Source organism: Myotis lucifugus, unplaced genomic scaffold, assembly GCF_000147115.1.
Source record: "Myotis lucifugus unplaced genomic scaffold, Myoluc2.0 scaffold_115, whole genome shotgun sequence".
Lineage (NCBI taxonomy): Eukaryota > Metazoa > Chordata > Mammalia > Chiroptera > Vespertilionidae > Myotis > Myotis lucifugus.
The window spans coordinates 532,597-541,223 of record NW_005871163.1 but is presented as its reverse complement, the minus strand read 5'-3'; the positions used below and the strand labels follow the sequence as shown (position 1 = coordinate 541,223).

General features: G+C 42.0%; 1 protein-coding gene and 1 non-coding gene across 3 annotated transcripts in view; both read left to right on the top strand.

Annotated features, from left to right (window-relative positions):
* MAP2K1 (mitogen-activated protein kinase kinase 1) overlaps positions 1-8,627 on the top strand; it is a 76,953-nt gene that overhangs the window by 929 nt on the left and 67,397 nt on the right. The gene's annotated exons all lie outside the window — the stretch shown is intronic.
* On the top strand, positions 5,074-5,266 carry LOC111826976. The gene has a single exon (XR_002830432.1). It is a non-coding gene; the product is annotated as a U2 spliceosomal RNA (small nuclear RNA).

Here is an 8,627-nt window from a genome sequence, read left to right as displayed (position 1 = left end):
CTTGTCCTTGCCTTCTTCCTGGAGACTATCGGGTCTGTAAGGAGCAGCTTTCCTCTTCATCTGACTCCATCCATCCCTCCCTCCTGCCTCCCTCCCTCCCTCCAGCACCACCATCCACCCACCCATCCATCCATCCATCCATCCATCCATCCATCCATCCACTCATCCATCCATCCATCCATCCATCCATCCATCCATCCATCCACCCACCCACCCATCCACCCATCCATCCACCCACCCATCCATCCACCCACCCATCCATCCATCTACTCATCCACCCATCCATCCATCCACCCACCCATCCATCCAATCTGATGAAATTGTTTCATGGGGGTTTCTGAGCTCTCACAATTCTTTTGGGTTTTGGGTAAGGGACAAAAAAGACTGAGGGAGAGAGACCCTCTGAAGAAATCACCGGAAAAGATTTGGCTCTTAATCTTTTACCTGAACACTGAAGACTTTAGGAAACTAACTAGCGGATGACACGAATAGAGTAGGCCTGGACCTCCTGTCCTTTGGTGATTTCTCTAACCTTCCTCTCTCTGGATTTTAATATTCCAGGGACCTGTTGGCTTGGTGAATGTTCACCTCTGTAATGGTCATCAGGCCATTGTTGGACCTGTAGTGTGAGCTCAGACAAGTTCCTCACACCCGCTCCCAACAGAGGGTACCTTCTTCAATACTGTAGTGTCTGTTTTGCATGTTTTTGACTCGTACATTCGTTCAGTTTTAGTTTACAGAATTTTATCCCCTTAAAATAGACTGAAAAACCCCCAGAGGCGGAGATTCCTTAGTAACATCACTGCTTTCAGGTCAAATTTTTGACCTTTTGTTTTGACCACAGTGGATTCTGGCTGAATGTTGTGGCCTGGTCATCCTGCTCCTGTTTGATTTGGAGGAAGGTACTAAGTGGAATTACCTGTGGTCATTCTGTTGTTAATTGTAACACCGCAGCTGTATTATCAAGGGGGAAATTTCATTAACAGAAAACAGTACAGGAAGGAAAAGAAGAAAGTACTCGTGTCGGTGGCAGAAAAATTTGGGTGGGACTAGGAGATTCTAAATAGTGGTGAAGAGGTTGGACTCAAGTCAGGCTAAGTTTGAAGCTTGGCTCTGTTACTTGTGGTTTTTGTGACTTGGGACAAATCTTTTAATCTCTCTAAGGCTTAGGCTTAGTTGGTTTTTTTGTGTGTGTTTTTTTCATCTGCAAAAATGGGGCTAATGATAGAACTAACTTACGATAGTTATGAAGATTAAATAAGCTAATACATAGTAAGTCTCCCATAGATGTTAGCTCTTGGTGCCTTTGTTACTGGGTAAATGTTGAAAAGGCTGAAGGAAACTGGAAGGTAATTTTCATTCCTGGTGGATATGTGTGTTAAGGTACCTTTGCTTCTGGGTAAATGAATCTCCCTTGCTTAGTTTTTGTGTGCCATATGCATGTACCTCCATCACACATTGCTGTGTTACAATAGGAGGCGCCTTTATGTAGGCTGCCTGAGACAAGCAGGGACTGTCCCACTACAAACAGGAGGAAAGCTGTACACGTCTTCATCTTTCACCTTCCAGAGTGTTTCTCCAGCAAAGCTGCCGTTCTCACCCGGCCCGCATGGCTCAGTGGTTGAGCATGGACCTGTGAACCAGGGGGTCATGGTTCCATTTCCGGTCAGGGCACATGCTCGGGTTGTGGGCCCGATCCCCGGGGGCATGCAGGAGGCAGCTGATCAGTGATTTTCTCTCATCATTGATGTTTCTACCCTCTCCCTTCTTCTCTGAAATCAATAAAGATATATTAAAAAAAAAAGCTACTGTTCTCATGATTTCTGTGATTTAGACCAGGTTACAGTTCTGAACATTATCATACAACAAGCTGTCAGACTCTTGGCCTGCAGGGCGCATGCGGCCCACAATGAATATTTTTGCAGCCAGCCTATATAACGGTATGTAAGAAACATTTTTTTTTTTTTAAATGTATTTTATTGATTTTTTACAGAGAGGAAGGGAGAGGGATAGAGAGCTAGAAACATCGATCAGCTGCCTCCTGCACATCTCCCACTGGGGATGTGCCCGCAACCCAGGTACATGCCCTTGACCGGAATCGAACCTGGGACCTTTCAGTCCGCAGGCCGATGCTCTATCCACTGAGCCAAACCGGTTTCGGCTGTAAGAAACATTTTGATAAAAATTTTGTAACTTAATTTTTACAATACCCTGTTATATATAATTATTAATTACAAACTACAACATTAGCTGATGACTGATTACTGCAATCATGTTGCATTCATTTCCCTTATGTGCCTTACGCGCAGGCACACCATTTCTCTCCACTAATACAAGCAGCAAATACTTTAGCAGCCAATGGCCACGTCATTAGTCTTGTACTGACTTGTTTGGTGTGCACAACAGGAAATATTTTGCTTTCGGAGAACAAGAAAAATAGGTTTATTTGTGTTACTCTTATTAATTTGTGCAGTTATTCAGTGTCTGGTAAGTTAATGTTCAAGAAAAAAATACTAATTTTTATTAAAATGTTCTATTCTTTTATGCTAACAATGATTCATTTATTTCAGCTCTTTGTATTCAGCATGTCTCTATTGAAATAAACCTATGTTTCTATGAAAATTGAAGCTTTTGTTTTTTTGTGGCCCACATAAACGTAAACCTTGTTTATTTGGCCCGTGTTAACCATTGAGTTTGACATGCTTGTCATACAACGTAAACTAAAGAAAAAGCCACGTTGACAGTAAAGAACTCTTGGTACTAAATTGGCAAGTTGATTCTCCTCTGTGGCTCCCTGGCACCTTGAGATTTACATCTAATGTAGCACTTAAGCTCATTCAGATGGAGCTGGGTTACATGGGACCTGATGTTATGCAAGTTCTGGGAGGTCCTTGAAGAAAACAAGTGCAAAGATACTTCTTTTTGCAAGTTTTGCAGAAACATGATCATATTGCAAGGGTGTTAGAATGAAATACATTGGAAATAAGATCATATTCCCCTGGCTTAAAATGTTTTTCATGGTCCTATTGCAGTTAGAATAAAATCCAAACTTATATTGGGCTATGAGAATAGGAGTGATCTACCCACTGTGCCCCTCACCCCATCTCTTCAATCACATTTCCTGCCGCTTTTTTCTTCCTCCATACTAGTTGTCTTTCACTTCCTCTGTAGGATGGTCCATACTCCCTGCAGGCCCTTGCACATGCTGTTTCTTTTCCTGGACTGACTCATCCCTCCCTCTTCCCTAGCTAGGAAGGAAGCAACCTTCACCTCTTAAATGTCATTTCCACAGAGATGTTCGCAGACCATCTAATTCAGTGGTTCTCAACCTTCCTAATGCTGCGACCCTTTAATACAGTTCCTCATGTTGTGGTGACCCCCAATTTCATTGTTACAAATTGAACATAATTAAAGCATAGTGGTTAATCACAAAAACAACATGTAATTATATATGTGTTTTCCGATGGTCTTAGGCGACCCCTGTGAAAGGGTCGTTCGACCCCCAAAGGGGTCACGACCCACAGGTTGAGAACCGCTGCTCTAATTTAAATAGATCCCTCTTTCTCATGTTACTTCTTTTTTTTTTAATCCTCACCCGAGGATATTTTTCCATTGATTTTGAGAGAGAGTGGAAAAGAGAGGAAAGACAGAGAGAAATATTGATGTGGGAGAAACATATCAATTGGTTGCCTTCTGCACGTGCCCGACCAGGGCCTGGGCCAGAGAGGAGCCTGCAGCTGAGGTACATGCCCTTGATTGGAATCGAACCTGGGGCCCTTCAGTCCGCAGGCCGACACTCTATCCACTGAGGCAAACCCTCTAGGGCTTACCTCATTTTTAGATGACACTCATTCACTTTCTATAATTTTTTACTAGGGTATTTAAAATATCTCTCTTCTGTACACCATAAACTATAAGCGTAGTGCTGCCATTTTTTTATTTACTGCTCTGTAAATAGTGCCTAGAATACAGTACCTGGCACATAATAACTGTACCAGTGTTGGTTGAGTGAATCAGTGAGTGAATGAAGTTTCTAATATTTGTACAATGTGTTTAACAAACCTTTTTATATCTATTCATTATTTTCCCTTTTACTCTCATTTCCCAATCCCCATCTTCTTTCACAGGCATCATTCACCCATTCTAGGATATTTAATATATGGTCTTACAATTCCACCCATTATGTATATATGTACTGTTGGGAATTAGATATGTGTTTTATGTGTTTCTGTGCTTAGAGTATAGCTGAATGCTATTGTGCTACTCTTCAGTCTTAAAAAGAAGGAGGTCCTGTCATTTGCGACAATGGAAAACCTGGAGGACGTTATGCTAGCGAAATAAGCCAGACATAGAAGGAAAAATACTGCATGTTATCACATATATGGAATCTAAACAAGTGGAATACACAGATGTAGAGAGTAGAAAGGTGGTTATCAGGGGTGGAGAAGTGGGGGAAATGGAGAGATGTTGGTCAAAGGGTACACAGTTGCAGTTATGTGGAATGAATAAGTCTGGAGATCTAATGTACAGCATGATGACTATAGTTAATACTGTATTGACTACTGGAAATGTGCTATGAGTGGACTTTAAGTGTTCTTACCACATTTAAAAAATGGTAACTATTGCCTAATCGGTGTGGCTCAATGGTTGAGCGTCAACCCATGAAACAGGAGGTCATGGTTCGATTCTGAGTCAGGATACAGGCCCGGGTTGCTGACTCCATCCCCAGTAGAGGGTGTGCAGGAGGCAGCTGATCCATGATTCTCTTTCATCATTGATGTTTCTCCCTCTCCCTTCCTCTCTCTCTGAAATCAATAAAAAATGTTTTTTTTAAAAATGGTAACTATATGAGGAGATGGATATGTTAATTAACTTGACTGTGGTAATCATTTCACTGTATATGCATATATCAAATCATTATATTGTACACTTTAAACATTCATTTTTATTGTACCATAACTCTGCATTAGTCGGGATAGACTAGGTTATATTGAGGTAACACCACAAAAGTCTTAACTAATTTAACACACTTGCAGGTCAGTGGGAAGCTCTGTTGATCAGATTCCTTCAGGGATCGCTTCTCGGCCTTTTGGCTAAGATCAAGTGTAGATTCCTTCAGGGACTAGATCAGTGGTCGCCAAACTCATTAGTCAACAGAGCCAAATATCAACAGTACAACAATTGAAATTTCTTTTGAGAGCCAAATTTTTTAAACTTAAACTATATAGGTAGGTACATTGTTATTAACTTAATTAGGGTACTCCTAAGGCTTAGGAAGAGCCACACTCAAGGGGCCAAAGAGCCGCATGTGGCTCGCGAGCCGCAGTTTGCCGACCACGGGACTAGACTGATATGCTTATGTGAGAAGGGAATCTTGTGAACCACATTTTGGCTCTTAAGTTTCTGCCCACAAGTGATACATATCACTTTTGCCACCATTTCATTGGTCAAAGCATATCACATGGCCACACTGATCTTCAGGTGGGGGCCTTCTTGGAAGAGAACAAGAATATGTGAACAGACCAGATTTTTGAGTGCCTTATTTTTATTTATTTAGTTTAGTCCTACCTGGAGGATATTTTTTCCATTGATTTTTAGAGAGAGTGGAAGGGAGGGAGAGAGAGAGCCAGAGAAACATCGATGTGAGAGAGACTCATCGATTGTTTGCTTCCAGCATGTGCCCTCACCCGGGGCGGGAATCAAACCTGCAACCCTTGACCAGAATTGAACCTGCACCGAGCCATGCAAGCAGGGGCTTATCTTCTTATTTAAAAATCCAGACAGAATGTTTCTGAGCTCTATTCATGATGCTTTATGTGTATCTAGTTCATTATTTCTCTCATTTGCAGAGCAGTTGATCATGTGCATGTAATGCATTTTACTTACTCTAGAATTAGACCCCTTTGTTGTTTCCGTTCCCTTGCTGCCTCAAATAGTTCGGCCAAGACTGTCTTTGTACCATAGCTTCTTTTGAATCCTTGTGAGAGTTCCCTGTGGAATGTACTAGTATTCAGAAATGGGATTGCTGGGTCTTAAGGTACCTTGCCTCTCCTTCCAAGATGAGGCACTTATTCTGTCTTTGTTTTTTAAAGAACACCTTTAGTCTCCACAGGGGAAGCTTGAGATCTGAGAAATCTCAGTGATAGCATAGGATACTTGTTAAAACCTCACTTTTTTTTTAACCTTAGGCAAGTCCTTTATACCTTCTGACCTTTAGTTCCTTGTCTGAAAGTGGAGATAATAATTGTTTACCAAATCTTTACCTTAATGGTTTACAAGGCCCTACCTAATCAGTCCTTTGTTTTCTTCCACTGTCCCCTTTCACTCATGCACTCTATCTAGCCACACTGTTCTCTGTGCTGTTCCACACTAGGGTTGGTCCATTCCCATCTCAGAGCCTTTGTACTTGCCTTTCCCTCTACTTGGAATGCTCTCTCCCAGATACCCACATGACTTGCTTCCTCACTTCCTTCAGACCTCTGCTCAAATGTCTCCACACAGAGGACATCCTGATCACTCTAACATAATCACTTCTTGTCATTTTTTTACTCCTTTGTTTTGCTATATTTTTCTTCATAGCGCTTACCACTAACTAATATTGCGTTGTATACAAGTATTTGTACCCTCCCACTAAAATATAAGCTTCGTGAGGGTGGGGCTTGGCTTTTTTTTTGCTCAGTGTGTAGAACAGTATCTGGCCCCTAAGAAGGACTCAGTAGATACCTGTTGATTAAATACTCCTACCTTGAAGGAGTATTGTGAAGATTAACTACACCAAGTGCTTTGAAGGCTATAAGGTGCTGAATAAACAGGAGGATGCATTGCTTGGCTTTGGTGGCATCCACAGATTTTGGATTTGGAACTGTTTCAAGGTAACTCTGAATCACTCAGACTTACTTAATTTTTGCATTCAGAGCACAGTTTATAGCATCAGCAGTTCTGCCAGGTTTGTAAGGGACATACATCTGTTAGTGTGTGAGGCCTTTAAGGAAGGGACAGAAAAGTTGAGATAGACTAATGTTCTTTTTGGGGGGAGAGAGGCCTCTTATGATCTTTTCAGGGCTGTGCACCATGATAACTAGGAGCCTTTGATGTGGTTGTAACTGATTTTGTAGTTTTGAACTTGGATGTTTCTACTAGTTTGTTGCTGCAATAACTAATGCTGGTGTTGTCTTTTGAGAACAGTTTCTGAAAAGTAAGACCAGCTGAAGCCCATGCCCTTGGGAAGACCATCTCTGCTCTTGATGCAGCAGGTACAGAAGTGGCAATTGATTCATAAAGATGATTTAGCCCATGGCAAGGAGTTGTGTGTGGGGCTCTTGTTTGAACATAAACACAAAATTCTACTTTCACTTATTTATGCATATATATATATATATATATATATATATATATATATTAAATATATTTTTATTGGTTTCAGAAAGAAAGGGATTGAGAGAGAGATAGAAACATCAATGATGAGAATCATTGATCGGCTGCCTCCTGCACTCCCCTAATGGGGACAGAGCCTGCAATCTGGGCATGTGCCCTGACCAGGAATCGAACTGTGATCTTCCAATTCATAGGTCGACACTCAACCACTGAGCCACACTGGCTGGGCTATTTACCCATATTTTAAAGAAAGGGAGAGGATACTTCAGTAGAGTAGCTGTTGGCCCTGCCTTACCCATCTAGTTTGATTTTCCTCCTTTTCCCAACTCACCTGCTTTGGTCCATACTGATTCATCCCTTTACTGTCCTACCCCTGGCCGTAGCATACTGCTTCTTGCCTCTGTCTAGTTTTGCTCACATGATTTCCTTTGTCTGGAATGCCCTCCTCTGCTTTCCTGTGTGACTTTATTTTTTTTTTGTACTTGCCACCACACTTTAGCTTCTGTGAGGGCAGGGACCGTGACTGTTTTGTTTACTGATATTTCTTCAGCATTTAGCAGAGTGTCTGGAATAAATGAATGTGACCCATCTTTAAAGACATAACATAAATCTTATGCCATGAGTAACTCCATGCTGTTCTAGGATGTTGGTTCTAGACTTAATTATACCACTTAATTGTTGACGTTGTGCATATCATTTAACTTCACTGAATCTCAGATTTCCTCATTAGTAAAGTAAGAATCTATAATAATAAAAGTGTAATATGCTAATTAGACTGGATGTCCTTCTGGACATCCTTCCAGACCAAGCCAGGGGCCTTGGCAACTGCAGAGGCAGAGGCAGAGGCCCCTGGCCTCCATGGTGGCTGAAACAGAGGCAGAGGCTGAGGCCTGGGTCCTGGGTCCCGGGTCCCGGGTGCCTGCTGGCGTCCAGAGGGAAGCCGGTGCCGACAGCCGGGGAAGGAAGGCCCACTCTTGCACGAATTTCGTGCATCAGGCCTCTAGTGATTATATAACAAACCTGTGAGGGAAGGTGGGCAGGTGAACATCATCCTATATAATAATTCCTATATAATAAAGAGGTAATTTGCAAATTAACACTTCATCACACCATCCCAAGATGGCTGCCTAGGAGGTGGAGCTTTTGATGCTGACTGGATAGAAACCGACCAATCAGATCTAAATCTGGGTGAACTGCGGTTGCCAGTTGGACTGCCGACGAGGTGGAGCTTTTGACGCGTACTGGTATATAGA